The 18,685-nt window shown below is 44.2% G+C and overlaps 1 protein-coding gene across 3 annotated transcripts in view; it reads left to right on the top strand.

Annotated features, from left to right (window-relative positions):
- Positions 1-399: 399 nt before the first annotated feature.
- The window catches only part of HMG20A (high mobility group 20A), a 65,184-nt gene continuing 46,898 nt past the window's right edge, over positions 400-18,685 (top strand). Inside the window, exon 1 of one of the 3 annotated variants that reach the window (XM_033160926.1) lies at positions 400-499. The gene's annotated coding sequence lies outside the window, so the exon portion shown is untranslated. The remainder of the gene's footprint in view (positions 500-18,685) is intronic. The other 2 variants (XM_033160925.1, XM_033160922.1) reach the window with 2 other exon arrangements.

The following is an 18,685-nucleotide window of genomic DNA, read 5'->3' as shown; positions in this document are numbered from 1 at the left end:
TGGTTCGCGTCCCGCCCGAGGCGGAGAACTCTCGGGCACCCCCGCCCGGATAGAAACAAGGAACGAAAGTTACCTCCGCGGGTGGGAGGGAGCGGGCGGGGCGGTCGGGCGAGCGAGCGGGCTCCCTCCTTTCTTCCCTCAGGGCCCGTCGGCTCTCTCTCCCTGGCGCCCCGGTCCCTGGCGGGCGGCTGCTTCGCCCGCCTCACGCGCCGCGACTCCTCGCCTCGCAACTCAAACTGCCGGCCTCCCTCCCTCGCAGGCCCCGCCCCCTCGCTCGCTCGCGTGTCCGCGCAGCAGCAACCGCCTCCCCGCGCGCGCGCCAGCCACCAACCGCCGTTCACGCCCACAGGCGGAGGGGGAAAGGGGCGTGGCAATTTTCTCCGTCCCGTTAGCAACGCCGACGCTCCGCTTTCCCTGGAAGGTGAAAAAAAGAGGATCCCGCTCGCCCAACTGCGAGACTACGACCCCCAGCATGCATTGCTGCTAACCCGCCCTGTGGGTAGTTTTTTTCGTCGTTGGTGTGTCGCCACGCGTGTGTGTAATTCTTCCGCTTTCAAAAAATAGTTCCGCCGCTGCTTTTATTATTATTGTTGGTACAAGAAAGCAGCCAAGTGTTTTTCGGAGGTTATAAAGGGGGGGGGGCTTCTCCTCCGTTGTCACGTTGGATTGTGGGGGGGCCGGAGGGGAGAGAGAGAGAGAGAGCGCGCGATTGCGGAAGGATACGCGGCAGCTGAAGGGGCGGGGCTACGCCGTTCTGCGTGTGAGGAGAGGGCGGAGAGAAGGATGGCGGTGGCCGAGTGGGGGTGACGGGGCAGCAGTCTCTCAAGGGGAAGCCCCCCCCCCGTCCGCCATTCAGCGACAGGTCAGTGGGGGGGGGGCGAGGGGGCGAGGGCTGTCGGGTTAAAGCAGCAGGCGGCGGCGCGGGAGGGGGGTGAGGCCGCGAAGGTGGCCCCTGTCAGGGGAGGGGGCGAGCAGGCCTCTCGGCGCCCCCCCCGGCAGGCTCCCTTCGAGAGGGTCTTCCTCTCCCCCCGCCTCGCAGGGGCCCCCGGTGATCCCCTCCATCCTTTTCCGCCACGTGCCGCCTTCTGGCCCTCTCAGAAAGGGGGCGGGAGCGCGGGGTGGGGTCCCGGTGAAGCTCCGTCGAGAAAGCCGAGTTCGCGTCGTTGGGCCGCGGCGCTCGCTCCCTTGGGCTGCGATGTCCACCAACTGAGGCGCCTTGGCCAAGGGACCTCTGGCGGAGAAGGCTTTCGCCACGGCCGCTCCTCCTCCCGGTTGTCTTGTGCAGGCCCCGGGGTACCTGTGGCTGGGCTCAGGTTCTGCTGGTGGGCCTCTGGGGGAACAGGATGCCGAACAAGGCGCCTTGGGTCTGGTGCCTCATGGTCCTCGGCTTGTTCAGATGAGAACCCATCAATATTGGCTTAATGGCTCTGTGAAATGCAACTCGGTGACCTTGTGAAGCTTTCTCCTCGCTTCAGCTCTGTCCCGCCTTCCCCCCACTTATCCGCCCCGCCACTTCACAACCCTGCGAGGTTGGGTAGGCAGAGAGGGGGTGGGAACAATGCTGCCTCCAGAGGCAATTTGGACTCCTGAGCGTATCCAGTTGTTCCTGAAAGCAGCATGACGTGGTCAGGTGCCAAACTGAAAGGGGGAAATTGGGAGTGTGTTCTTGGTTTTTGTTTTGAATCCACAGCTTGAATTTTGCACTATTTCAAGCTACAGTTTTACCTCTTCTGCATATGACATTGGGTTTTGAACAGGTGGGTGTGACTTCAACCAAACACACAGAATGGGGAGGAAAGAGGTTTCCTGTCGCTGATTTATTGTAATACATTTTCAGTGGCATTATCTATGTAAGGTTCATGGTTTCAAAGCTATAAATATCAAAAGGCCCTTTTTATAATTTTACTTTGTTGTTGGTGTTGCATACTAAGACTTCAGCCCTCCCAAATTTAGTTTTTCTCTGGTTGTGTGCAAATAATAGTTTTTCAGAGACTGAACTGTATTGTGGAAAGCCCTTACCCATAATGCACATCATGGATGGTTTGGTCTGCCTGCAGAATAGATGGCACTAGTGCCACAGAAAGCAGGAGTTTATGGCTGAACCAGTGCGGGAAGGCCTCATGGTCCCGGCTTTGCTGTAGCCAAGCCTCCATTCCTTCTAGCTTTGTCCTGTGCTTTGCTGCTGCCTGCTTTGTGGCTCAGAAGATTAGAGACAAAGGCACAGTATTAAACTATATACAGTTGTACCTTGGTACTCAAACGTAATCCGTTCCGGAAGTCTGTTCAACTTCTGAAACATTTGAAAACCAAGGCACAGTTTCCAATTGGCTGCAGGAGCTTCCTGCACTCAAGCAGAAGCCGTGTCGGATGTTCAGCTTCTGAAAAAAGGTTCAAAAACTTACTTCCAGGTTTTCAGCGTTCGGGAGCCAAAACGTATGAGTACCAAGCTGTTCGAGAACCAAGGTACAAGTGTATTATGGAAAGTTTCCCCCCTGTTTGTTGTGCAGTTGGGTAACTCTTAAGATACCGTAACAAAATTCTGCATGATAACTTCTGAGCGCAGCAAGCAGTTTTTTTGTCTGTTTGGATACAGTTTAACACCATTTTGAATTAAGATGGTGGTCTGAGCCAGTCAAAAGAATTCCTGAGCAATGCTGGGTATGAGACTGCTGTTGTTGTTCAGTTGTTCAGTCGTGTCCGATTCTTCGTGACCCCACGGACCAGAGCACGCCAGGCACGTCTATCTTTCACTGCCTCCCGCAGTTTTGCCAAATTCATGCTAGTCGCTTAAGAACACTGTCCAACCCTCTCATCCTCTGTCGTCCCCTTCTCCTTGTGGGAAGAGCATGCTGGAGGAAATCGGGAAATGGATGCTAGCACCCGTTATTTTAACGGGCTGAAACCACTAGTTTCTTTAAGAACTTGCCATAGTTTGCTGTGGTCAACACAGTCAAATGCTTTTGCGTAGTCAATGAAGCAGAAGTAGATGTTTTTGAGGAACTCTCTAGCTTTCTCCATAATCCAGCGCATGTTTGCAATTTGGTCTCTGGTTCCTCTGCCCCTTTGAAATCCAGCTTGCACTTGGGAGTTCAGTCCACATACTGCTTAAGTCTGCCTTGTAGAATTTTAAGCATAACCTTGTTGTTGTTGTTCAGTCGTTCAGTCGTGTCCGACTCTTCGTGACCCCATGGACCAGAGCACGCCAGGCACGCCTATCCTCCACTGCCTCCCGCAGTTTGGCCAAACTCATGCCAGTCGCTTCGAGAACACTGTCCAACCATCTCATCCTCTGTCGTCCCCTTCTCCTTGTGCCCTCCATCTTTCCCAGCATCAGGGTCTTTTCTAGGGAGTCTTCTCTTCTCATGAGGTGGCCAAAGTACTGGAGCCTCAGCTTCAGGATCTGTCCTTCTAGTGAGCACTCAGGGCTGATTTCTTTGAGAATGGATAGGTTTGATCTTCTTGCAGTCCATGGGACTCTCAAGAGTCTCCTCCAGCACCATAATTCAAAAGCATCAATTCTTCGGCGATCAGCCTTCTTGATGGTCCAGCTCTCACTTCCGTACATTACTACTGGGAAAACCATAGCTTTAACTATACGGACCTTTGTCGGCAAGGTGATGTCTTTGCTTTTTAAGATGCTGTCTAGGTTTGTCATTGCTTTTCTCCCAAGAAGCAGGCGTCTTCTAATTTCGTGACTGCTGTCACCATCTGCAGTGATCATGGAACCCAAGAAAGTGAAATCTCTCACTGCCTCCATTTCTTCCCCTTCTATTTGCCAGGAGGTGATGGGACCAGTGGCCATGATCTTAGTTTTTTTGATGTTGAGCTTCAAACCATATTTTGCGCTCTCCTCTTTCACCCTCATTAAAAGGTTCTTTAATTCCTCCTCACTTTCTGCCATCAAGGTGGTATCATCAGCGTATCTGAGGTTGTTGATATTTTTTTCCGGCAATCTTAATTCCTGTTTGGGATTCATCCAGTCCAGCCTTTCGCATTATGAATTCTGCATATAAGTTAAATAAGCAGGGAGACAATATACAGCCTTGTCGTACTCCTTTCCCAATTTTGAACCAATCAGTTGTTCCATATCCAGTTCTAACTGTAGCTTCTTGTCCCACATAGAGATTTCTCAGGAGACAAATGAGGTGATCCGGCACTCCCATTTCTTTAAGAACTTGCCATAGTTTGCTGTGGTCGACACAGTCAAATGCTTTGGCATAGTCAATGAAGCAGAAGTAGATGTTTTTCTGGAACTCTCTAGCTTTCTCCATAATCCAGCGCATGTTTGCAATTTGGTCTCTGGTTCCTCTGCCCCTTCGAAATCCAGCTTGCACTTCTGGGAGTTCTCGGTCCACATACTGCTTAAGCCTGCCTTGTAGAATTTTAAGCATAACCTTGCTAGCGTGTGAAATGAGTGCAATTGTGCGGTAGTTGGAGCATTCTTTGGCACTGCCCTTCTTTGGGATTGGGATGTAGACTGATCTTCTCCAATCCTCTGGCCATTGCTGAGTTTTCCAAACTTGCTGGCATATTGAGTGTAGCACCTTAACAGCATCATCTTTTAAAATTTTAAATAGTTCAGCTGGAATATCATCACTTCCACTGGCCTTGTTGTTAGCAAGGCTTTCTAAGGCCCATTTGACTTCACTCTCCAGGATGTCTGGCTCAAGGTCTGGCATAACCTTGCTAGCGTGTGAAATGAGCGCAATTGTGCTGTAGTTGGAGCATTCTTTGGTACTGCCCTTCTTTGGGATTGGGATGTAGACTGATCTCCAGTCCTCTGGCCACTGCTGAGTTTTCCAAACTTGCTCGCATATTGAGTGTAACACCTTAACAGCATCATCCTTTAAAATTTTAAATAATTCAGCTGGAATATCATCACTTCCACTGGCCTTCTTATTAGCAGTGCTTTCTAAGGCCCATTTAACGAGACTGCTAGTTTAAAGCAAACTATGTTTTATGAATATATGAATAGCATGCTGGTACATACTGCTCAGTAGTGTTGGATTTGCCTCTCCTTTGCTTTGCGATATGCGTGGACCAGCTCTTGTACAGTAGTTTGTTTCTCTCCAAACAACATTTGAGTGCAAACCAGGTCAGTGTGTAGCAATGTGCTCTGATATGTAGCACCGGCTTATATTATGGACTTGAAGTTAATATGTTAATCAGAAGGTCTGCCTTTTTATAGGCTGTGTGATGTTCCACAGTGATTCAGTTCAGATCTTGAAAGCCCTCTGATTCATAACGAGTGTTTGCATGATAGGCGTATGTACACTTGATTGTGACTGTCATAGGCAGCTTCTGCATAGTGCCTATGAACAGAAGCACACTCTTCCATCACCTTCAGCTAGTGGCCCAGCTACGCCCCTATCTGGACAGGTATAGCCTAACTACTGTTGTCTGTGCTCTGGTGGTAACCTCAAGGTTAGATTACTGCAATGCAATGTACGCAAGGCTGCCTTCGAAGATGGTTCAGAAACTTCAGCTGTTGTAGAATTCAGCAGCCAGGTTGCTGACTGGAGCAAGACACCGATCCCGGTCTGGCTACACTGACTACCAATTAGTTTCTGGGTCCAATTCAAAGTGCTGGTTTTGACCTATAAAGCCTTAAACGGCTCAGGACCACAATACCTCAAGAACCTCCTCTTTCCATATGAACCTACCCAGACCCTGAGATCATCTTCTGAGGCCCTCCTTCATGTGCCGCCTCCTTGAGAGGGTGGCAATATGAGAACGGGCCTTCTCTGCAGTGGCTCCCTGTCTGTGGAATGCTGTCTCCAGGGAAGTTCACCTGGCACCTTCATTATACACCTTTAGGCACTAGGCAAAAACGTTCCTTTTTAACCAGGCCCTTGGTTGACCTGATCAACATCCCATACCCTTTTAAAATGTGGCTGTTTTTTTGGGGGGGTTATTATTGGGTTATTGCTTTTATTTTTATTTTATATACTGTGATCTTTTTATGTGAACTGCCCTGCGACCTCTGGGTATAGGGCAGTATATAAATTTAATAAGAGCCAGTGTGGTGTAGTGGTTAAGAGCGGTAGACTCATAATCTGGTGAACCGGGTTCACTTCCCCGCTCCTCCACATGCAGCTGCTGGGTGACCTTGGGCTAGTCACACTTCTCTGAAGTCTCTCAGCCTCACTCACCTCACAGAGTGTTTGTTGTGGGGGAGGAAGGGAAAGGAGAATGTTAGCTGCTTTGAGACTCCTAACGTGAGAGTTTTTAATTTTAAAAACATGGTGACAGATGCAAAGGACCATGCTTCTTCCTCCATGTCACCGCAACTGGTCCTAAAAGGACTCTCCTCTGAACAGCATTTGTTGAAGCCTGAGAATGGGAAATTGTAGAAACCCACATAATTGCTTAGGTGCATGCCTAGGGATCATTGGATCTTAGCCGTTTAGACACACAAATACTTCTTGTAGAATTCTATCAGTTACATTTTATCTGCATAATCAAAATGAATTTCAGCAACAAAAATTATTTTCCTGTGCAGCCTGAGTTGGAGCATTGAACAACATTATAGTTAATTGTTGTAACTTGTCTTCACTTAGCCTAACTCACTGCCCTGCTCACAGTTGTGAAGAATATTCTCAAGTTATGAATGGTCCGTTTCTCCATTAAGAAAAAGAGGTTGGAATAGGTGGACTGTCCCTGGATCAACTTCTTTAAGTTCTCAAAGTTCTTAACCTAGCTCATGGTTGTCATCTGAACTAGCCAAATATTTAACTAATGATCAATCACAGTCAATCAATCATTTGAAAAATACTTATTTTTTTTAAATAAATTTCATTTTTCAATTTAACTGTAATCATAAGCAATTACATACATACTTATTTTGACTTCTCTCCTCCCCTTCCTTGGTTTCTTTTAAAAACATTTTAAAAACTGCATATCGCCCTTAACTTCTTTTATTTATTACACTCTATATTTCTGCCAAAATCACTTTTAAACTGCTTGATTTTAAATTAATCCTTCTAATTTATTTAGTTGTTTACAATATTTTTAAAGATAATCCACGTATCCCCCATTCTTCATTAAACAATCTTTCTTCTTGATTTCTTATGAAAAATAAGACTTTAGAGCCACCTTACCCCAAAATGGCAACTAGACATCTGCTTTGGTGACTGTAACCTTGGTTTAAGGTGCCATTTGGCACCTAGCTTATATATATGAGTTTCTAACACTGAGCAACAGCCCTCTTTCTTACTCTCCAGCAACTGCTATTCAGAGGCATGCTGGTAGTATGTACCAACAGCCTTTGCTGCCAATATTTATTTATTTATTATTAAATTACTACATTTCTATACCACCCTTCATCCAAGCATCAGTTTACAATATGAAAACATAAAAATACATAACATCGCTGCAAATAAAAACAATACCCCCTCCCATACACAGTATAAAAAGCCATAGATTGTGTAATTAACCAAAGGCAGAGGAGAATGCTGTTTCTGCTTGACACCTAAAAATATATAACAAATGTGCCAGGCAAGCCTCCCTGGGGAGAGCATTCCACAAATGGGCAGCCACCACAGGAAAGATCTGTTCTCATGTTGCCACCAGCCAGACCTCTGGTGGAGAAGGCACACACAGAAAGGCCTCAGATGATGATTGCAGGGTCTGGATTGGTTCATATGGAAAGAGACAGTCCTTGAGGTGTTGTAGGCTGTAGCTAATTAGGGCTTTATAGGTCAAAATTAGCACTTTGAACAGGACCCAAACACTAAATGGCAGCCAATGCAGCTGGGCCAGGATTGGTTGGGATGGTCCAGGGAACCATCCACACTAACAGTGCCTCAGTATGGATTGAGCTTCAGTTTGTTGGCTCTCATCCAATGCATTACCAAGGCAAGACAATGTTCCAGCCAGTGTTAGAAACAGATATGAAAGCTAGGAGCTAAATGGCACCTTAAAATTAGGTTATGAGTACAACAACAGAATGTCTAGGCACACTTTTTATAACAAAAATACAAAGCTGAAAATGAATGAACTGCAGCTAAAATATTATGTTCATTTTTCATATGGTCTAATCCTTTCTCTGCCCACCCCCCTAATATTCTTAAGAGGGTCTCTTCTCCAGCCTTCAGAGAATAGCTGGAAGTGGGGAGGCAGAAAAAGGTCCTCCTTTCCTTCCACTCTGCAGTTTTAATCTGAAATCTTAGGTGTAGTACTGCACCCAGAACTCAGAAACTGCTTGCACAAACGAAATTCCCTGTCACAAAATGTGCATAGAACAAGGGGAGTTTCCAACACTGGGTCCAGCACATCCACTGCCTCACCTCCATATGTAAAGGAGAAGTAGAGCTGTGTGTCATCAGCATATAGCTGACAACATACCCCATAACTGCAGAAGACCTCACTCTGCATGCACCGTATTTTTCGCTCCATAAGACGCACCTGAACATAAGATGCAACTAATTTTTAGAGGAGGAAAGGGGGGAAAGCCCTGTTTTTTTGAGGATCAGCTCAAAGTGGTGCAGCTTCTTTTGCAAAGGGAAAAGCCCTGTTTTTTTGAGGATCAGCTCAGTGGTGCAGCTTTTTTTTGCTGCAAAGGGAAAAGCCCTGTTTTTTTAAGGATCAGCTCAAAGTGATGCAGCTTTTTTTGCTGCAAAGGGAAAAGCCCTGCTTTTTTGAGGATCTGCTCAAAGTGGTGCAGCTTTTTTTGCAAAGGGAAAAGCCCTGTTTTTTTGAGGATCAGCTCAAAGTGGAGCTTTCATCAAGTGTAGCTAAATGCTGCCGGAGCAAAGTTGGATGCTGATGACTATTTTTGTACAAGAACTGGAATTTTATTTTTGCAGATTACTTCAGTTTAGACAGCTTAATTCCCTTGGTTTATTTTCAGATCCTTAGGTCCCCAATGGTATGTCACTTTTTTTGTCTCACAAAGCTGTTTATCCGTGATTTGCTTTTTAAAGCTAGATATCAGTAAATGCAGCTAGACAATTTTTTTCTATATTACTAGGCTGGCAGATTTGAGTTTCCTTGTTGAACAATATTGCAATGAAAAGTGGTATGGATGGCAACAGCATCAACAAGAAACAACCCCTTTCCATTGCTTCTCACTGCAATAAAAAGAGGTTTAACAGTTCGGACTAATTCCTTTAAAGGCTGGAGTTGTGTTCTTAAAATGCATAAATGTTTGTGAGAAAACCTCAGGTCAATCTAACATAAATTGAGGATTAATGTAGGCTTGTGAGAATCCTCCTATGAACATGTTTTAACAAACTGAAAAGAATTCACCTTTGAGTCACGCCTTAGTACCTTGTTCTGAAAAGGTACTGATGATGATATGTTAAGTGAACTTGGGATTTTTTTTTTAAAAACAAAAATTTATTGGTGTTTCCACATAAAAAATAACATAAAAAGAAAACAACATATAAAACAAATACAATAAACAATACTAATAACAATAAAATAAAAACTTATACATACCTCAACAACACAGAAACACAGGAATCTATTAAATTCTTATTTCGAATCTTATTTTGGGGGACTTCCCCCGTTCTCTCTTCTGCGTTCAATTTCTAATCTACTTTAGTAACTTTGTAACTAGTTTAACAATCATTCACCATACTTCTTAATCTTCAAATAAACATCTTATACAACTTATATCATTCAACTTATTATTATCACTTAAAATCATATTTCAAATCTTAACTTTTTATATCCTTTTTTCTCTTAACTTAGTAAAACTATTGCTGTTATCACTTCTAATTCCTACCTTAATAATATTACAATCAAAACATTATCATAAAGAACCTAAATATTTCTTCCCTTTTCCAAATCGCTTGTTTCCCTCTGACGTAGGAGTACCTTAGTAAGCCATCCTGATAAATCTCATAAATTGCTTTACCCCACCCCCTCCTCACCATCTTCCTATCTTGATCTCCCACCAGTCTTTCCCCCTGTATATTCCCAGTCCAAATCTTTCTTTTCTCACACCAATCTGTTCTTCCAAAATGTCACATCTTCCTTGTTGCAGAATGTCACCTTTTCCTTAGTACCTAAAGGCCAAAACATTGTCCCCAAGTATCTCTGCTGAACTCTTCCAAAAACCTTGTACATTATCTCCAGATAACTGTAGTCCATTCTTCAGATCCAATTTTAAATCCCAGAGTTGGTATTCCTGCATTTCTGGACTCTCACCCCAGAAAGCCGTTATAAAGTCATTATCATCAGCCTCAGACCTCTCACGTCCTTGAGACCCTTCTTCTTGTTGAATCTGTGTCTTCTCTACTTCAAATGATATCTCTGGGAAATAGTTCACTCTGATTGTGTCTCTAAATGTATCTTCAATTTCTCTAGTTGTTACTTTAAGATCCTCAGCAAAATTCTTAAAGGCACTTCGAACCCCTGAAAAAGTTTCAATGACACTCTGTTGCAAAAGTTCCAATTGCAATAAGATTCTTTCCTGGCCTGATGCCATTGCTGGGTCTGGAAGAGCCGTGGGAACCAGACAAAAATAGGCAGGAGCGGGCAGGAAACAGCAAAGTCTCAGTACATTTCCATCCTCAGTGATCAAATTTCAGCTGCCATTTTCCCCCTTCCGTCAGAGGGTAAACTTTCTTTCAGTATAATTCTCTCTTAATTGGAAGAAATAATTCAAATATCTCAGTCTCGTCCCAGAAAGGGATTTCTTAAGCAGTCAGAATCAGAATCAACGTAAAACTTCAAAGCAATCCAATATAGCAACAGCCAAATCCGGTGTTACTTTGATCTTGCCGCAAAGGAGAGAAACGGACTTCCTCTTTTTAAGTCTCTCTCCGTAAGCCAATTAGTCCAAATCCAAATCCAAATTAGGTTCCAATTGAAGTCCTTACTTACGGTTCCTTCTTTTTTCAGCCGAATTTTAGAAGAACGGAGCGCTCACCGCAGGCGGCCAGCTGCCACTTGGTTCCCCCGGTTGGGGACAGCTTCCTCAGCCCCGCGCCGGAGCCCGTTCACTCGAGCCTCCCTTTTACAAGGGAAGCTCGAGAACGGGACGGCGCAAAGGGGCCCACAGGAAAGCCCCAGCCCCGGGACGCCCCTCCCGTGGGTTACCGGAGCCCACAGCGCGGTTGCAGAGCTCCAACCCCCGGGGGAACTGGAGCCGTCTCGGGACCGAGACAGCTCCCAACCACCCGCAATGGCGCTCACGCCGGAAGTCCGATCTTGGGAATTTTTAAAGGGTCAAATGGATATTCTAATCTGAACTAGAACAGTGAGCACAGAAGCAAAGGGTGTACAGTGGTACCTCAGGTTAAGAACTTAATTCATTCCGGAGGTCCGTTCTTAACCTGAAACTGTTCTTAACCTGAAGCACCACTTTAGCTAGTGGGGCCTCCTGCTGCTGCCACGCTGCCCCCACCCAATTTCTGTTCTCATCCTGAAGCAAAGTTCTTAACCCGAGGTACTATTTCTGGGTTAGTGGAGTCTGTAACCTGAAGTGTCTGTATCCCGAGGTTCCACTGTATTAAATATGTGATCTTGTAAAAGACCCCCTGAAAAGTTCTTGGCTGAGCTAGCTTCTTGGGTCTCCTAACTGGGCCTTGTAGTATAAAGAATGGAATTTAAAGTGTCATCCACTCTGTGATTCTAATATTTTCTTCTGAGCAACTGCCACTGTTCCATCTTCCTCACCCTTTTGCCCCATAATTTGCTTCAGCCACATGTCTTGCAGTCACCTGGATGATGTTTGGGAGGGTGCTACTATCTCTAGGTCTTCCCAGAGAGCCATAACTGGTAAAGGCTAACTTCAAGAGTTCTGCTTCCTGCCCACTTCACTCCCTTGAGTGTGCATCAAATGCTCCATGTAGTAGAATCTTAGAAGTTTGAATGCTTAGCAGTGTAAATGTGTGCTGTTCAAAGTTTATATATTCAAGTAAACATAACACAGAACATATTATAAACACTGATCCCAATCCAATGTTTTTTCAGCTATACTACCATGGAATATTCCCCCCCCCCGGCACCCTGTTCTATTGGTGAATTGCAAAAAAATTAAAAAATAAACTTAAAAGGAACCAGCTCCTCAGCTATCTCTTTGAAATACATTAACAACTTGGGGGGGTAGTTTGATCTGTGCAGCCATTTCCCCCAGGCACAGATTGAAAGTACTTGCATTGAATGTGATGTGTGATTGAAATTCCATGAACATACATTGCTGGCCTGCGCATAATGCATGGTGCATTCTCCGTACTCCCCTACCCAGCTGAAGCTCAAGGCATACGTAAGGACAGTTTGTGCTCATTGTAGCCGATTCACATGAGTGATTGGCTACAAACATCCCACATAACATAACAACAACCACCTTTATTTTCCTTCTCTCTCTCAAATGATTTGTACCACCTCAAACTGTCAACCCTTAACCTTTATGGATATGGTTATGGAACTAAAACTAATGACGGTGACTGAAGAAGACAGTACAATTAGAATTGAGAATCTGCTATGATTAACAACCTGCTAACACAGAACTCTTAAAGATCTCCATTGCTGCCATGTGATATCAGAGTAGAGAGGTAATTTCTAGACTACTTGAGTATTTGTTTTATCAGTTTTGCTTTGCAGACAAAGCCTTGATACATGTTGTTATACTGTATATACAAATATCTTACAAATTGAAAACAATGTGCTGTTCTTGAAGGCTAATGCCATTGATATAGAAGAATAGCATTATAATTGCTGGCTAGTTTTGTTGGTTTTAACCAGGCATGTCCAACAGGTAGATCGTGATTTACCCGTGGATCACTGGACGTCTGTGGTAGATCACTGGCTCGCCCCAAAGAAGCTCAGCACTTTTTGCTCCCCTAAAAAAGCTCCCCAACTTAGACCTGAACCCCCCAAAAGGGGGTAGATCACTGCCCGTTTTTAACTCTGTGAGTAGATTGCAACCTCTTGGGAGTTGGCCACCCCTGGTTTTTAACCATTCAACAATAGCAACTATCTGAAGGGATGAGAAATCTCCCCACTTTCCTTCCTTCCAAGTGGAGGTTAGGAACACTGTCTTGGAGCAGATGATTCTGAGTTGTGTGCTTGTTCTTCTGCATAGTTTTTCATGTTTTCAGCTAATGAGGTTAATAATAATAATAATAATTTATTTATACCCTGCTCATCTGGCTGGGTTTCCCCAGCCACTCTGGGAGGCTTCCAACAACAAAAAACAACAACAATAAAACATCAGACATTAAAAACATCTCTAAACAGGGCTGCCTTCAGATGTCTTTTAAAAGACAGATAGTTGTTTATTTCCTTGACATCTGATGGGAGGGCATTCCACAGGGCGGGGGCCACTACCAAGAAGACCCTCAGAGCTGGACCTCAGTGTCCGGACTGAACAATGGGGGTGGAGACGCTCCTTCAGGTATACAATTTATAGAATTGTAGAGTTGGAAAGGACCACAAGGGCCATCTAGTCCAACTCCCTGTAATGCAGGAATTTTCTGCCCAGTTTGGGGCTCTAACCCATGACTCTGAAGTTCAGCATCTCATGCTCTACCAATTGAGATATCCCAGTGCAAGTTTTAATGCTGTGTTTTCATTTAGTAGAGTGTCAGTGATAGAATCATAGAATTGTAGAGTTGGAAGGCACTATACAGGTCATCTAGTTCAACCCCCAACAATTTAGGACACTTTTGCCCAACGGGCTCAAACCCATGACCCTGAGCTATTCCTGTGAGAGCCATATAATTTTCAAGTAAAGCAACATTTGCTTGCAAGAAGGAAGGTGTTGTTACTGTACTCTATTCTTGTATTCTGTACTATTTATTACAAAACAGATAATTGAACTTATATTTATTTCATCTGCCACTTAAGAGTTTTTAAGGGCTGTGAATTTTCTTTTTCTTTTTTGGGGGCGAGTGGGTGGGGAGAATTCTCAAAGCTTATGTAATTCTCGTAGACACTTGTAGAGTTTCTGAAATTCTGTTCTGAGAGCTTATTCCAGCAAAGCAATTATCAAGGGAGCTATTATAAGGATATGTTTATTAGAAAGGTTTCAAAGCATACAGAAAATAACACAAGTACGTGAAAACCTTTCAACTTGTTCCCTGAGCTTAGATGCACTGCTGTGAGCTGGAAGAGCATTGTGGGTATTGATATGCAAATAAAGAATGGATTTGAAGCCATAGAGAGAGTGGGTGGATGATGGAAAGTTCAAATGCCAAGAAAATGATTTAGTATATTCTACACTGTAGCACATTATCTTTTAAAGTTCAATGTTATTGATCGAGTAGACACTTTCTAGAGGCTCACCTCTTTTTAGATCCCCAAGTAATTGTAGTAATGTGAAGATCATAGTATATAATGTAACTCCTTTTGTTTACATAGAGTGGCTGTAGGTTTTTTGAAGGTGACATATACCACCCTCCATATACCACAAATTGCAAAAAGAACCAAATAAATTCTCTACACAAAGTTGTTCACAAATTTATACTGTAGATACACATTTTGGTGAACTGCCCCCTCTAATTGAGTAAAAGAGGTTTGGTTTTTACATTTGGTAGAATGAAACTGCAGTCGCGACTCTTCTAGACTGCTTTTCCACTTCCATGTTTTAAAGAATTTTTCTTTTGTGCACAGCATTTACTGTATTTCATCTTCAGCTAGATCCTCCAGCTAGATCATCTTCAGCTAGATCCTTTTCATTAGCTTTGTTATCTTGTTGGGTTCAAAAATAGTGCACAAATATGGAGGCCTGTTACCATTAGCTCTTTCTGCCTGCTCCTAAAACACATTTTGGCTTACTTCTCATAAACAGCAAATGAGTGGGTCAGCCTCTTTCTGGATGCTGTCCACCCATATGGTATGTGGGGGCTCATATGATGACAATATTCCACCATTCACAAAGTTACCAGCTCATGCAAATTAGCATGTCAGGGAAAAGTTCCATTAGAACTATTTTTGACAGCAAAATCTTCTTTAGTGATCATTCCTAGCCGAGTAAGGTTGTCTTCCATAAACACGGTTTTAACAAAGAGTCTGTAAGTGACTGTAGAGGCCAATTCTGGATCCACACGTCCTTCCACAGTGGGGACATTGGTTTCTGGGCAGGAGCTGATCACGGTGTGGATTTCCCAAGCGTGCCTTCCTCTTAACACGGTTCTCCCTTTCATCCTGAGTTTGAGTGTCTTCAAAGCCCATGACACCTTTGGTAAAGGCTGTTCTCCAATTGGAGTGCTCGCAGGCAAGTGTTTCCGAATTGTTGGTGTTTATACTACATTTTTTTTTAAATTGCCTTGAGACAGTCTTTAAACCTCTTTTGTTGACCACCAGCATTACACTTTTCATTTTTAAGTTCAGAATAGAGTAGTTGCTTTGGAAGACATCCACACAACATGACCAGTCCAACAAAGTTGATGTTGAAGAATCATTGCTTCAACGCTGGTGGTCTTTGCTTCTTCCAGTGTACTGGTATTAGTTCACCTGTCTTCCCAAATGATGTGTAAATTTTTTCGGAGACATTGTTGATGGAATCTTTCGAGGAGTTGGAGATGGCATTTATAAGTGGTCCATGTTGCACAAGCATACTGTAAGGTTGGTAGTACAATAGCTTTGTAAACAAGCATTATGGTTTCCCTGCGAATGTCCTGGTCCTCAAACACTCTGCACTTCAATGGGGAGAAAGCCACACTCACAGAGCTCAGGACATTTTCCAACGTTACACCATTGAGTTGGATTTGTGGTGCTGCAGAGGGGTTATTTTGTACTTGTTGGTGCAGTACTTTGGTTTTTTGGATGTTGAGTGATAGGCCAAGCTTTTTGTAAGCTTCTGCAAAGATATATGATGTATAGAGAGAGGAGTGTCCAGTCTTGTGAGACACAACTACAGTCTGAAGCCAGATAATCACCATATTTGTTGTTTGTGAGATGTGTTGCTTTGTTACAGAAAGTTTAGAGATGTTTTCTCTTTTAAATTCATTGTAAAATTCTGATTTTTTTAAGATGAAACATTACATTTTGGGATACACTTTCAGCCTTATTTTAGAGTGGTTGCTAATTTCAGTTCCTGATGCAAAGTTTAGCAAATGTCCCAACTTTTCTTATTGTTTCTATTTCCGTCCCCCACCCCCAATTCTGGGACTGTGATTCTTCAATGGGTTGATCATACAGAAAAGTAGTAAAATATTGTTGCTTCACTAGGACAGTAGATTTTTTTTAAAAAAATACAGTGTTTTACAAACACGAGAGGAAAAAATGCCAGCAATGTGTTGGTCTGACCCAGCCTTCCCCAACCTGGAGCTCTCCAGATATTTTGAATTACAAGTCCCAGCAGCCACAGCCAGCTTGGCTGTTCTGGCTGAGGCTGATGGGAGTTGTAGTTTAAAATATCTGAAGAGTTCTCGGTTGGGGGAGGCTTGTATAATCTAATTAGTCTGCAAATAACTATTTAAAGCTAACATGTTGCAGACTAGGCTTCTGCCGTCACCTTTACCAGCAATACCATTTTTCTCTCACTCTCCTCTTCCTCTTTAACATCCATTCTGAGAAGAGTTCTGTTGGTTGATTTTTGACTTTTAGCTGCTCCATGAAAGCAGCATTACAATTTCTCTGAAATCTGAACAGATTTATGTGCTGAAATATTTCTTTAGTTTCCGGTGAGTCAGATATGTTGATGAATGACCACACAGCTGGAGAGAGAGCACTTCTTTGCCTCCAAGTGGAACATTGGTGTGATGATCAAGGGGCAGTGGGTGGCAGAGCAACCTTTGCTATTATTGAGTGGCATTTTGGTGAGTCATGGACTTGAAACAATAACTCTGGATTTCCTGTTTCACCCAAATTCCACGTTGTCAGTGGTGCTTATCCTCCCAGCAAAAATGTTGACTCCATATGAGCTGAGGAAAGGTCATGGGTTTGGAAGAATGCCCTTTCTCATGGCTCTCATTCAGACAAAATGATACATGGATCCTGATACTGAGGGCATGGGGCAGTGTGAGGGTTGTAGCCTGATAGACAATTCGTGGGAAACCTTTATTTCTCACAAACAGAGACACAACATTCTCTTACTTCTGGCAGCCAGGGGTGGAGGTAGAGAAGATGCAATAGTTCTACAGATACAGAGAAAACTATTCATTCTAATGAATAATTTGGTTTATAATAATGTGGAAAACAAGTCACTTGGGAGTAGCATTTAAAGTGGTCACTTCAAGTGTTTAAATGTGGGTTGTCTGTATCAAAAAACAAAAAACAAAAAAACCCTTCCAAATAACCACATATATAGCTTGCCTTCAGTGCAAAGCCCATCTAGAGCTGATGTACAAACCAGAATCCCATCTTGTCAGTAGTCTGTTGTCATTTATTAGCTTTTGTTTTATCACCAGTTTAGGACATGCCCAGCCTCTCCAGATCCATATGTTAAAGAGAAATAGAGCTAGGTATCATTGGCATACTTGTGAAATCTTGCCCCAAATCTTCTAAGGACTACTCCCATTAGCTTCATATAGAAATCAGTCGCCACCCCAATCTCCACAGCTTGTGCAAGATTCCAGGGGTTCCAGGGTTCGTGTTTCCTTTGGAAATGTGGCACAGTGGAGACTGTGGTATCTTTAGGATACAGTGGTACCTCGGGTTAAGAACTTAATTTGTTCTGAAGATCCGTTCTTAACCTGAAACTGTTCTTAAGCTGAAGCACCACTTTAGCTAATGGGACCTACTGCTGCCGCTTCGCCGCCAGAGCACGATTTCTGTTCTTATCCTGAAGCAAAGTTCTTAACCTGAAGCGTTATTTCTGGGTTAGCTGAGTCTGTAACCTGAAGCATCTGTAACCTGGTGCCTGTAACCTGAGGTACCACTGTATATGGTTTATTTACACATTTATTCAGCTTGTGTATGAGCCTACTGTGGAGGGGTTCCTAACATTACACTCCAAGAAGGTCTCTTGCTTCTCCAATGGGCACAGCAGCCATGCTCTCTGTCTCCTTTTACAGCCAGTCGCTTTTTTAGCTAGCACTTCACTGCTAGCTGCAATTCTGAAAACTTAACTGGTCTTACTAATTACCTCTCTGCTCAGGGCAGGGCTTCATCCATTTGTTGGCTGGCACATTCTCTGCCTCTTAATATTCTGCTTTGATGGCTCACCTACCAGGCTTTGTTCCCGTAAGACCTACGGTCAGTGAGCTATCACCAGGCTGGCGTGGCTCTTATTTTTAACATAAGCTGTTTGTCACAGTTTAATTCAGGGGTCAGCAAACTACGGTCCGAGGGCTGGATGCGGCCCAATTGTCCTCAGGATCTGGCCCGCGGATGTCCATGGATTGGCGGATTCTGTTTGTTAATTTTCTTCGTTAATTTTTTCCCCAGCGCTGCCATTTTTTCCAGCGCCACCCCCACACACACTGCGGCGTCGCCTCCCTCCCTCCTCCTGGCTTCTCCCCGCACTGCATAGTGGAGGAAGGGGGCTGGGCTGAGGGCCATTTTGGGCAGCGCCTCTCCGGAGCCAGCCAGCCCTATCGGGCCGCTCGTCCCACCGCTGCTGCCAGCCTCTGCCGCTCACAAAGGCAAGCATTTCACATCCTGTTTCCTTGGAGAGTTTGGCTAGGTGCTTCGCGGGAGCTTTGTGCGCATTACTTGTGTTGCTCAACTTGTGCTTTTGCTCTCTCGCTCTCCTCCCTTGCTGGCTGGCTGGCTGGCTGCCTTGTCCTGCTAACTTCGGAGGTGTCTTTCAGAGGAGGAGCTGGCGGGTTCTCAGCGCTTGGGAGGC

Source organism: Lacerta agilis, chromosome 9 (assembly GCF_009819535.1).
Source record: "Lacerta agilis isolate rLacAgi1 chromosome 9, rLacAgi1.pri, whole genome shotgun sequence".
Classification (NCBI taxonomy): domain Eukaryota; kingdom Metazoa; phylum Chordata; class Lepidosauria; order Squamata; family Lacertidae; genus Lacerta; species Lacerta agilis.
Note: the sequence above shows the minus strand (reverse complement) of the source record. Positions and strands in the feature narration are given on the sequence as shown.